The following is a 13,970-nucleotide window of genomic DNA, read 5'->3' on the forward strand; positions in this document are numbered from 1 at the left end:
CATGCAACTCTCATATTTCCATGCAACCATCATTTGACTCATCTCTCTTCATCTCTCTTTCTTCCTCTCGGCCGAACCCAAATACACACACACACACACACACTTCACTCAAACTCTCTCAAAAGAAACTCTCTCTACTCCTCTATAAATTTTCAAGATCTAGGAAGCTTTCAAGGAGATTTTTCCCACAAACACATCATCTAAGGTAAGTTGATGTTAAATCCATGATCTAGCTACTTCATTTCATCCAAAAATCTCTTCTAAATCCATTCAATCTTGTGATCTTGCACCTTAGAAGCATCTAAGTTCGAGATCCTCCAAGAAGACTTGATAGGATCGAAATTTCTTCATCTTTTCCTTCAAAAAATCCGAAACTACAACTCAAGGTGAGCTTCATACCCCTTTTTTTGGTTTTCATAGGTTTTATGGGGGAGAATATAAGAAAATGTGTAGATCTATGTGTATATGTATGCTATGTGTGATTTTAAGCATGTATGTGTGTGATTTTATGTGTTTTTGTGATAAATATGTAACAAAAAGGGGTGTTAATTCGAGATCTATGACTTGAGAAAGGAAACAAACATAATCTAAGTTATTTTACACTAAAAAAGTCAAAAAAATAGCTTATAAGGATATGAAGATCATAATCTAACATAAAACCCATTTTAGGGCTTAAATTGTCAAAAATTACAAAACTTGGGTAAAAACTGTCAAGTCACGGTTTCTTGAGGGACAAAGGAGTCAAAACAGTTTTATAATCATTTTTCTGAATATTAAAATTTTCAAAGGACTTGAAATGCAAAAATTTAACTTATTGGGCTAAATTTGGGCTTTTCGGCCCAATAAGCCCAAAATTGCGAAAATTGAGGTTTTAAGGGGTTGAATGGTAACATTCTGTAAAACAGGGGATATGAAGTGAAATAAAACTTTTTCAAAGGTCAAAAATGCTTTTAAATTCCAAAAAGGATCAAAAATGTAAACTTTTTATATTTTGGGCCAAAACTGTAAAAGTTGTGAAATTTGGGCTTCTAACCGAGAAACACCATTTTGAAAGGGCTAAAACTGCCTACAAAAATATAATTTGGGTTAAAAATGTCTTTTCAACAAGTTTATGATACAAAGGTGTCAAGAAATTGTTTTAAGGACTAAAAATGAAATTGTTTTATATAAAGGACTAAAAGTGTTATTTTTATAAAAGAAAGGTAGTGAAAAGGCCAAAGTCATACTTTTAAACAAATTAATTCATTAAGACAAAATACAAGATATCCGACTAGCGACAAAACGGAAAAACGAATACAACTTCAATACCAAATATCGTTATAAACGAATTGATTCGATCTCAAATCGATACAAAACAACAACCGTTAAATCAAAAACTTTCCAAATGAGTATGTGACGACTAAAATGAATAAACTTACAAACTTTGGTCTTATGAGTTTCAAATCACGCTTGTTGGGCCTTACAAGCCCACCAACATGATCTTTGGGCCCAAAGGGATAACGCTTATATGTTATTGGGCCTTCAATGACCCAATATTTTATAAAAGGACTTTCAATAGCTTTTATGTGCTAGCGGGCCAAAGTGTCTCATTAGAAAAGCTAGTAAGGTCACAGTAATCAAGTGCGAGTTGGACCATCGTGTCTTTCGCATCCGCGACAGCCTAAGGTACTTACGATAGTGGTGGGACATAATGCCCCCTTCCCTTCGTTCGCTAAGGCTTACGAGAAATCAAAGTAGACAAAATTAGGACGATATACAATGGGGATTAATCGATATTCATTCGTTAAGACATTACAAAAATCAGTAAATCACAAATACATTTCAGCATCGGAAAACATCGGGTTTTCCGGGGAATTCAATACTACTCGTTCGAAATTTTAAAACTATAATACAAAATACCCCTCATATATATATATATGTTTTTGAAATCATTCATGCATCAACTTATGGATCTTCACACTTTGATAAACAAAAGTCTTTTTAGAAAATATTAGATTTTTTGGGTTTTACGAACTACACAAATCATTTTATCACAACATTGCTTATGAACTCACCAACATTTCATATGTTGACGTTTTTCCAAAATGACTTGTATTCTCAGGTAACAGTTAAGCAGAAGAGTAATATGAAGTAATGTTAGATGTTATGTTGCTAAACACACTCAAACTATTTATGTTATGAATGTGTAATGTTAAAACAATGTACTTGATGTGAACAATTCCAGTTGTAATATATTGATGCATGGTGACGTTTATGTTATGATTCATGTATATTCATTGTGATGGTATTCAATTAAAGTCACGAAAGCCCTCGGACGTTTCCGCCGTCTGGTTCGGGGGTGTGACAGGTTGGTATCAGAGCATTGTTTATAGTGAACTAGCATATCTAACCACACATTGATATGCAACTATAAACCAAAAAGGGACTAACCCTGAACAAAACAAAACAAATAAAAACACAACTATAAAACATCTTTGCTTGTGTGAATTAGGAAACAGAATATAAAACCGAACAAAACAAGATAATGCTAGCATCTCAGTTAAGCCAGGACTGTTCATAGTCGTATCAAGGAGTGGATGTAGCCTGATCAACTACATTCCTCCAAGGTACAACTATCACATGTCCCGAGGAAATCGTGATGGCTAGGGAACCTAAAAACATACCCCTTTATCACCAAGAAGAGAACGCCAACTCAGCATATTCAATAAATAAAATGTCTTAGGAATAATATTAGCATATTTACACACTCTCGCAGACAGCATAGCTGGTTTCCACCACCCCGGAGATCCTTATTTCCCAAACCAGGGGAATAACGGATGGTTGGACGAAGAACCTGAAAAAGAGCCCGAGGAAGACCCCGAGGAGGAATCCAACAGGGAACCTGAAGCAGAAGTCTAGGGCGGACCTGCCGAGCCAGTAGAGGAACAGGAGGAGGAGGAAGCCGAAGGAGGTCTCGAGGAGGAACCCAGCGATAACGAAAAGGGTGATTCGGACGCGGAGTCCGAAGTCATCAACCCCCCTTATCCGATTAGGGTGCCTGCTTACCAGTTGGGCCCCACTGGTCCTACACCCCCTGGGGGTATTGATCTTTGGAGATGGAGCAAGCAGCAGGGACAGCGAACCCCATTCGGCATGTCATGCGAATTCTTTTACCTGAGGGATGGAGGACCGGCCGATCGTGCACTTCCGGTCATGGTGAGACGATTACCGAACACAGGCGACCTAGCTCAGAGTACCGCCGATCAGGTACACCAAATGTGGAATAAGGTTGAGCGTGCAGAGCATGAGACGTGAGACGTGCTCCGAGAGTTCCACATGAGGCAGGTGAGGTGGGAGTCCCGACTCCAGGATGCGGAACGACAGGTGGCTCGTCTTCAGGGAGCATCCACTTCCTCAGCACCACCCTCTGGCACATCCCGTCGCGACTAGGGTTAGCCGTATCAGTCCTTAGTACTAGTACTATGATCTATGTTATGTACCATCGACTCTATGTTTAAGTGATTACACTACTCATAGAGCCGTTATGCTGCCGAACTTGTACTGCATATGTATGCTCTTTTGAGAAAAAAAAATCATGTATCAAAGTGCGGATAGTATTAATGAAAAAAATTTATATGTTTTATTGTGATGTTTTAATCTGCTATGTGTTATATATCCATGATTGCGTGCTAATTTGTGCAATTACTTAAGTTCGTGCCACACACCTAGTTTATAGGATCACAATCTCATAATAGCACATACACTCAACATCTTTCCGTTCCATGACAGAAAGATGCCTCGATGACCAACTCGCGGTAATCCTGGGCTAACCCCTCCAGAAATTGACTCAGCTGCATTCCAAGCAGCTGTGTCTGCTGCGGTCACCGCAACTAAGGGACAAATTCACCAAGGGAACAATGGAGGAGTCAACGGACAATGGGCCGGAAGTTCAAACAACGAGATAAATCAAGGACCAACCAAAACATGCACCTACAAAGATTTCACCAATGCCAAGACGCGAACCTTTAATGGCACGGTTGGCGTAATAGCCCTGAAAAGGTGGATTGAGAAGGTGGAATCAGTGTTCGAAATATGTGAATGCACCGAGGAATTGAAAGTGAAGTTTTCCGCGTGCACTTTTGTCGACCAGGCTCTCACCTAGTAGAATGGACATATAGAGGCCATGACTCTCCCTATAGCCAACTCGATGCCATGGATGGAGCTGAAGGAAATGTTGATGGCTGAGTATTGCCCTCGTGGCGAAATTCAGAAGATCGAGCAAGAGTTGTGGCATCTAACCGTCCGAAACTCTGATATAGATGGATACATATCAAAGTTTAGCGAGTTGTCATTATTGTGCCCTAGCATGATTACGTCTGAAGGAAAGAAAATCAAACGATTCATCTGGGGATTGACCTCCCCGATCCAAGGATATGTGATCACTACCAAACTTGAAACTTTCGACAGTGCCAAGAGATTGGCCAAGAAGTTGTACTACCACAACAACAAAAAGGGCGAGAAGCCAGCGGAAATTAAGGGCAAGAAAGAGAATGACGACAAGAAAAGAAAGAACAACAAGAGAAAAGGGCGACAAGGCTCGGTATCGGCAAAGAAGCAACAAACGGTGACGGCCAATGCTGCGACCACTCAAGTACCCTTCACACCACATGCTCCAGCCTCAGCTAATCCAAGTGCTCCTAGGCAGTATTCTGGGAATCTCCCAAAGTGCAACAAGTGCAACTACCTTCATAACGGCGAATGCAGGGAAATGCATTGCACCAGCTGCAATTGGAAGGGTCACATTGCAAAGTATTGCAGGACCTATCCTCCCCAAAATCAACCACAAGGAAACAACAACAACAACAGCAATCGCAACAACAACAACAACAACAAAAACAACAACAACAACAACAACAACAACAACAACAACACCAACAACAACAACAACAATAACGCGGGGTCAAGCCCTACTTGCTACAGATGTGGAAAGACAGGGCATATCCGTCGGAATTGCCCCAACACCAACAACTCTGGGAACGCAGGAACAGGAAGGGTGCTAGCTATGGGTCAGGGTGAAGCAGTTCAAGATCCCACTATTGTTACTGGTACGTTTCCCCTAAACCACACTTATGCATGCATCCTATTTGATACCGGGGCAGAGCGGAGTTTTGTGATCAATAAATTCAAACACCTCTTAAATCAACAACCCCAGAAGCTTAATGAAACCTTCACGGTGGAAATGGATAATGGGAAGACAGAATCCACTGGGGAAATCTATATCGGATGTACCCTAACCTTAAATCACCACGTCTTTCAAATAAACTTAATGCCTGTTTCCATTAGGAGTTTTGATGTGATTATCGGCATGGATTGGTTAAGCCCCCATCATGCTGAAATTATGTGTCACGAGAAGGCCGTTCACCTTCATCTCCCAAATCATGAAACACTAGTTGTTTACTGGGACAAACCTAGCACGAACCTTCGTCTTATCTCGTGCATTAAAGCGCAGAAGCACCTACGAAAGAAGGACTTGACGTTCCTAGCTCACATAGTAGAAAAATCCAAGAAAGAGGTCAAAATTCAAGACATTCCAGTAGCTTGTGAATTCCCAGATGTCTTTCCTGATGATCTTCCGGGGATACCCCCAGAAAGACAAGTCGAGTTTCGAATTGACCTTGTACCAGGAGCTACCACTATTGCCAAATCGCCCTACAGATTGGCTCCTACGGAGATGCAAAAGTTGTCCAGCCAACTCAGTAAGCTTTTGGATAAAGGATTCATCCGACCCATTTTCTCACCTTGGGGAGCTCCAGTTCTCTTTGTCAAGAAGAAAGACTGCATATTCGGGATGTGTATCGACTACAGAGAACTTAACAAGCTCACTGTCAAAAACCGATATCCACTTCCACGAATCTACGACCTATTCGACCACCTCCAAGGAGCAAGTCACTTCTCAAAGATAGATCTGCGATCCGGATACCACCAACTCAAGGTCCGGGAGGAGGATATTCCAAAAACCACCTTCCGAACTCGATACAGACATTAGGAATTTGTCGTAATGCCCTTCGGTCTAACGAATGCTCCTGCCGCATTCATGGACCTAATGAATCGAATTTGCCGACCTTTTCTTGATAATTTCGTAATCGTTTTCATCGATGATATCCTAGTATATTCCCGAAGCGAAGGAGAACACGGCCAACATCTTCGAGAAATCCTGGAAACCCTGCGAACCGAAAAGTTGTATGCAAAACTCTCCAAGTGTGAGTTTTGGCTCCGAAGCATGAACTTTTTGGGTCATGTTGTTAGTCAGGAAGGAATACATATGGATCCTTCTAAGGTCAAAGCCATCGAAGGATGGGCAGTCCCAACAACACCCACAGAAATTCGCCAATTCTTAGGTCTAGCAGGTTACTATAGGAGGTTCATTCAAAACTTCTCTAAGACCGCCAAACCACTTGATGGGTTTTATACAAACAATCCTATGTGTGCATGCAACCCTAATTTGGATCTATGTTTTCACTATTAGATACACAACATTATGAACACAAGAATAAAACCCTAATGAAGCCTACTATTTTCGAAAATCACAAAGAAGGTTAGATCACATACTTGTTGTTGTTATATTGCAATAACAACTTAAATCTTCAAACCCTAAGTCTTGAAAGCAAGCACCACAAGTGTAGTGCCTCTAATGGCTCACAAACACCACAAGCAATTGGAGAGGCTATAGAGAGAGAGAAGGGAGGAGGTAAAAATCGGCCTTGGGTTCTCTTATAATCAAGTGGACGATTCTTGAGGCCTTAGGGGTCTTTATATAGGGTTGAGATTAGGGTTTCAGTCCTTATCCTTATCTAGTTGCTTGCCCACCAAGCAATCATAAGATAAGCCTTCAAAAACCCTTATCCTTTATCCCTTGGACGATTTCAAGGATGCCTTATCGCTTGAATTCGTCCAACCTATAACAAGGATAACCATTGCCCTATTTTTCAACTATCACATAATTACAATTCAGCCCCTCTAGTTTAATTAATTACACTTGATCACAAAATTAATTCCTAATTAATTATTGACCAATATTAATTAAACAAATATGATTTCTCCTTTAATATATTATTCTTATAACATATTAATAAATCATAATAACCTTTTTCTCTATATAATTCTCGAGTCAAGTTGCTTTGGTGAAGACAACCTAAAAGGACCATGCACAACCGGGTCAAGTACTTACCAAATATGGTTACGGGCTTAGACACTAATCCAACAGTCTCCCACTTGGATAAGTCTAGTAACCACAAATGCAACGTACAACTCGATTAGCAATCGTAGCTCTCAAAGACATTATTGAACTCTGATCTTATCAGTAACATGTCCTTTAGATAAGGGATCGTACAGTCCTCTGTTTTGATATCGTGCAGACAATCTCATGAAACACTGTCATACTTATTGTCTAGCAAATAGTTTCTCGATCTCAGATTCATTTTACATAGAACTTAATTGAACACATCAATTCAGTCTTGACCGGGCCTAGTACATAAGTCAAATCAAATCATCGAGCGGTCGTGATATCGCTTTTACCCTCTTTGGAAAAAAGTAACAGATAAACTCCGACTTATATGCATTTACTATTCATTAATCAACTATACACAACAATGCGTTTTATGACATCAATTTCCTGATGCGGTTTTGCATTATCAATGCACAACCAATTAGTAAACAATAAAACATATATCTTTGTTTTAAGACCATATGATATTATCATCTTGCGATCACTGGCGGTACATTCCATAAAGTGATTCCAGCAAGCGTGGGTTTATTCCAATGCTCAAAACTTGTTCGTAAGCACTCATGAACGTTGTAGCAAACTTTTGCAATGTCTAATACCATTTAGACAATCTACACACCAATTCATGACAGTCTTCATTCATACCTACTTCCAACATATGAACGACTGTGGACCGTTTGAATAATTCGATTATGCTTAATAAACTCAATTATTCTGGAAGTCAAAACATGCAAAGTGAAACAATAGTTAAACAATTAACAAAAGACAAAACCTTTAAATAATACTCCTTTATTTAATCATCAAATGTCAATTACATTTATCTATTACAAGTTTCTAAACTATCTAATCCAAACTAATATCATCTTTCAGCCCAATGCTCCTAGAGTACGACAAGTGCTTAACCATACTCAGTCCCTTCGTAAGCGGATCTGCTGGGTTATCTTCTGATGATATCCTCTTAACCACGAGGTGTCCTTCTTCTACTCGATGTCTAATAAAGTGATACTTTCTATCGATATGACGAGATCTACCATGATCCCTCAGTTCCTTGGTCAAGGCAACCGCTCCTTCATTATCACAGAAAATTTCCATAGGCTCCTTTATAGAAGGTACAACTCCAAGGTCACCAATGAAGTTCTTTAACCATATCGCCTCCTTTGACGCTTCGCTCGCTGCAATGTACTCTGATTCGCACGTTGAATCACATACAGTTTCCTGCTTGTAACTTTTCCAAGTCACCGCTCCTCCATTAAAGGTATAGAACCAGCCCGACTATGAACGGTAGTTGTCCCTGTCGGTCTGGAAGGTGGCGTCACTATACCCTCGCACCTTTAAGTCATCACTCCTTCCGAGGACTAGAAACCATTCCTTGGTCCTCCGAAGGTACTTAAGGATATTCTTGACTGCAATCCAATGAGATCTGCCAGGGTTCCCTTGATATCTACTGACCATGCTCAAAGCAAAGGCCACATCAGGGCGAGTACAAGTCATAACATACATGATCGAGCCAACTGCGAAAGCGTATGGTACTCGACTCATCTCAGTTATATCGGCTTCGGTACTCGGACTTTGAGTCTTATTCATCTTGGCATTACTTTGTATGGTAGTTCTCCCTTCTTCGAGTTTTCCATACTAAAACGTTTTAGTACTTTATCCAAGTAGGTATTCTAACTAAGTCCTATTAGTCTCTTACTTCGTTCTCTCAGTATCCTTATTCCCAAAATATAGGAAGCCTCTCTGAGGTCCTTCATAGCGAAGCACTTCCCGAGCCAGGACTTAACCTCCTACAGAGTCGGGATGTCGTTTCCTATGAGCAGTATGTCATTGACATACAAAACAAGGAAGTTAACTATACTCCCACTGGCTTTGACATATACACATGATTCATCTTCGCTTCGTACAAATCCAAACTTTTTGACTTTCTCATCAAAGCAAAGATTCCATCTGCGAGATGCTTGCTTAAGTCCATAAATGGACTTCTCAAGCTTGCACACTCTATTGGGATGCTTCGTATCGACAAAACCCTCTGGCTGAGCCATGTAAACATCCTCAACCAACTTCCTATTAAGAAAAGTGGTCTTGACATACATCTTCCATATCTCATAATCATGAAATGTAGCAATGGCTAGCATCACCCTAATAGACTTTATTTTCGCAACTGTTGAGAAGGTCTCATCATAGTCAACTTCGGGAGTTTGAGTAAAGCCCTTCGCCACCAATCGCACCTTATACGTGTGTACATTCCCATCCACGCCGTTCTTTTTCTTGAAGATCCATTTGCACCCAACCGTCTTACGTCCGGTCACATTGTCAACCAAATTCCAAACTTGGTTGTCATACATGGACTGAATCTCGCTGTCCATCGCCTCTTTCCATTTTGCAGACTCTGGGCCTGCCATGGCTTCCTTATAGCTATTAGGTTCATCTTGATTTATTAGTGTACCATCACTAATATACGTTTCCCCTTCGGTAGTAATATGAAAACCATAAAACTGGGGTTGAACTCTAACTCTTTCGGAACGTCTAAGAGGTAAGGACTCGTCAATTGGTTCAACCGGAGTTTCCTCCTCGGGTTGAGCGCCAGTGGTAGAGGTTCCTTCATCATTCGACTCTTGAATCTCTTCAAGATTGATCTGCCTCCCACTGTCTCCTTGGTTTATGAGTTCTCGTTCTCGGAAAACCCCTCTCCTTGCAATGAAGACAACGTTGTCACTCGGTCTATATAAGAGATATACAAAGGATCTCTACGGATAGCCGATGAAAATACATCGCTCACTACGAGGTTCGAGCTTGTCGTGAGTCTCTCGTCTTACGAAAACCTCACATCCCCAAACCTTGATATATGCCAACGAGGGAGCTTTCCCTGTCCACATCTCGTGAGGTGTTTTGGCAACCTTCTCTGTAGGGACTCAGTTAAGGATATGGGCGGCAGTCTTTAATGCATACCCCCAGAATGAGATAGGTAGTAAAGCACGACTAATCATAGAACGGACCATTTCTAACAAGGTTCGATTACGCCTTTCTGCCACACCATTCAACTGAGGTGTCCTAGGTGGCGTCAATTGCAAAACTATTCCGCATTCCTTGAGATAGTCGTGGAATTCAAGACTTAGGTACTCTCCTCCTCGATCGGATCGAAGAATCTTGATTTTCCTGCCCAATTGATTCTCCACTTCATGTTTGAACTCTTTGAACTTTTCAAACGTTTCTGACTTGTGCTCGATCAAGTAAATATGCCCATATCTACTATAATCATCGGTGAAAGTCACATAGAAGCGGTTCCCATCCTTTGTGGTGGATCTAAAGGGACCACATACATCGGTATGTATGAGATCCAATAAACCCTCACCCCTCTCACAAGTGCCAGTGAAGGGTGACTTGGTCATCTTTCCAAGTAAACAAGATTCACACATGTCATCTTCCCTAAGGTCGAATGACTCCAACACTCCATCCTTTTGAAGTTGAGCTATGTGTTTCTTGTTGACATGTCCAAGACGACAATGCCACAAACATGCTTTATCCATACTATTGGAAGAATCCATACACAACACATCATTTCCTAGGTTATCTACAACCATTACAGTTTCATAAATTCCATTACAAGGCATTTCTTCAAAGTATAAAACACCATTTAGATAAGCATAAATATAACCATTCTCATTATTAAATGAATATTTAAACCCTTGTCTAAACAAACCATGAAATGAAATGATGTTTCTTGCCATATCTGGCGAGTAGCAACAATTATTTAAATCTAAACCTAATCCATTAATAAGAACTAAAGAATACACTCCAATCTTGGTGACAGGCGACGATCTTCTATTTCCCATGATTAGATTTATTCTTCCATGCTCCATATCCCTATTTCTTCTTAGTCCCTGCAAATCAGAACAAATGTTGTAACCACTGATGGGTTTTGAGCATTCTAACACTTCCTAAGTGTACATGCAACCCTAATAAACCTTGGATCTATGTTTGTCTAAGATACATGCAAATAATTATTTTCCAAGGTTCATATCCTAACTAGCATGGCATGGGGAACATGAATCAAATAAAGCTAGTAGAAATACTTACCTTGTAGTAGTAGTTGATTGCTTGGAGTTTTAGAGCCTAGCACCAATAGTGTGGATGCCTCAAATGGAAATCACAAATCACCACAAACTTGGAACTTTGAGAGAATAGTCACTACTATCTTGAAATCGGCCCTCTTGCTTTACTCACCTCAACTAGTGTGATTTCAAGAACCAAAGCCTCCTTTATATAGTGTGGTGGATTAGGGTTGCATCCATGTAAACCCTAATACCCATGTCTCTTCATTTCCATGAGATCCATGGGTTAAAGCTCCATGGAGTATCCATGGACTTTCCATCCAAGCCTAGCCCATTCCAATTAAGCATCAGCCCACACTATATAAATATAGAAGCCCATATTTAATTAGTAATAACTTTGATCTCTAAATTAATCCTAGATTAATTATAGATGAATACTAATTAAATAATATGATCTTATATTAATATATTAGAACTTATAATATATTAATAAATCATAACTTGTACTATTCTCAAAGGATTATCCATAAATTGTTCGGGTGAAGTGCAACCCAAATGGACCATGCCGGGTCGGGTCAAGTACATACCAAATATAGTTATGGACTTAGACACTATATCCAACAGTCTCTCACTTGGATAAGTCTAATAACTATAGTTGCAAGTATGACTTCAGGAACCGATCAACAATCATAGCTCTTTAAACTCTGTTGAACTACAACACGCCATTTTAGATAAGTGATCATATAATCCTCTATTCTAGATATCAGCCGGACAAATACATGGAACAATGTCTTACTTATTGTCCAGTAGTTTGTTTCCCGATTTCCGATTTGTTTGAGAAAGAACTTAATTGAACACATCAACTTAGTTTGACCGGGCCCGGTACATAGGTCAAAACAAAAACATCGAGGGGCCCAAATATCAGCTTCTAATCCAAGAATGAACAAATAAAATTTGACTCATATGCTTGTTCTACCACTCATTGGGTTACACACAAAAGCACGTTTTATAACATCGAGTTACCAATGCGTTTTCGTACAATCAATGCATAACCAATTCGTAAGTAACAAATCATATCTCTAGGTTTGAAGACTTATATGATATTACCGTCTCACAATCACTCGAGATAAAATTCCATGAAGTGATTCCAGTGAGCGTGGGTTGATTCCAATACTCAGAACTTATGAGCATTCATGATTGTTGTAGCCATGTCCGACACCTTAGACCTCTGCAACCAATCATGACAGTCTTGATTCATACCTACCTTCGACATATGACCGACTGTGGAGGTTCGAATAATATGATATACCAAACTTAATTATTCTGGAAGTCAAAACATGCAAAAGAAATATAGTAAACGATTGACAAAAGATAGTAACACTTTACTCATAAATAAACACAATTTTTATTCATCATCAAATGTCAATTACACTTTACAAATTTCATTTATCTAACTACTAAAACTTATACCATCCTTTAGCCCTATGCTCCGAGCATGCTTGAGATGCTTAACCCTACTCAGTCCCTTCGTGAGGGGATCTGCTGGGTTCTCATCCGATGATACCCTCTTTGCCACGAGGATTCCTTCTTCTATACGATGTCTGATAAAATGATATTTTCTGTCGATGTGTCTGGATCTTCCGTGATCCCTTGGTTCCTTGGCTAAGGCAACAACACTTTCACTATCACAGAAAATTTCCATAGGCTCCTTTATAGCTGGTACAACTCCAAGGTCTCCAATGCAGTTCTTTAGCCATATTGCCTCCTTTGCTGCCTCGCTCGCTGCTATATACTCTGATTCACAAGTGGAATCAGCCACTGTCTCCTACTTAGAACTCTTCCAAGTGATTGCTCCTCCGTTTAAGGTAAAGACCCAGCCCAAATGAGAGCGGAAATTATCCCTATCAGTCTGGAAGCTAGCATCACTATACCCTACAAATCTCAAGTCATCACTCCCACCGAGGGTAAGGACCCAGTCCTTAGTCCTCCGTAGGTACTTGAGGGTATTCTTTACCGCAGTCCAGTGTGCCTTGCCAGGATTCCCCTGATACCTGCTAACCATGCTCAAGGCAAAGGCTACATCAGGTCAAGTACACGTCATAGCATACATGATCGAGCCTACTATTGAGGCATAAGGTACTTGACTCATTTCTGCTATCTCAGCCTCGGTACTTGGGCTTTGTGTCTTACTCAATCTGGCGTTACTCTGGATGGGTAACTCTCCTTTCTTGGAGTTCTGCATGCTGAATCTCTTCAACACCTTGTCCAAGTATGTACTTTGACTAAGTCCAATTAGTCTTTTACTCCGGTTTCTCAAAATCCTTATCCCTAGAATATATGCAGCTTCTCCTAGGTCCTTCATAGAGAAACACTTCCCAAGCTAGGACTTAACTTCCTGTAGAGTTGGGATGTCATTTCCTATGATTAGTATGTCATCCACATACAATACCAAAAAGCTAACTATACTCCCACTAGCCTTGACATACACACAAGATTCATCTTCACTCTTAGAAAAGCCAAATTCCTTGACCTTTTCATCAAATCAAAGATTCCATCTGCGAGGTGCTTGATTTAATCCATAAATGGATTTCTCAAGCTTACACACTCTATTAGGGTACTCGTTGCTAACAAAACCTTCTGGCTGACTCATGTAAACATCT

The sequence above is a fragment of the Lactuca serriola genome, chromosome 7, assembly GCF_051521515.1.
Source record: "Lactuca serriola cultivar US96UC23 chromosome 7, Lser_US96UC23_V15, whole genome shotgun sequence".
Classification (NCBI taxonomy): Eukaryota; Viridiplantae; Streptophyta; class Magnoliopsida; order Asterales; family Asteraceae; genus Lactuca; species Lactuca serriola.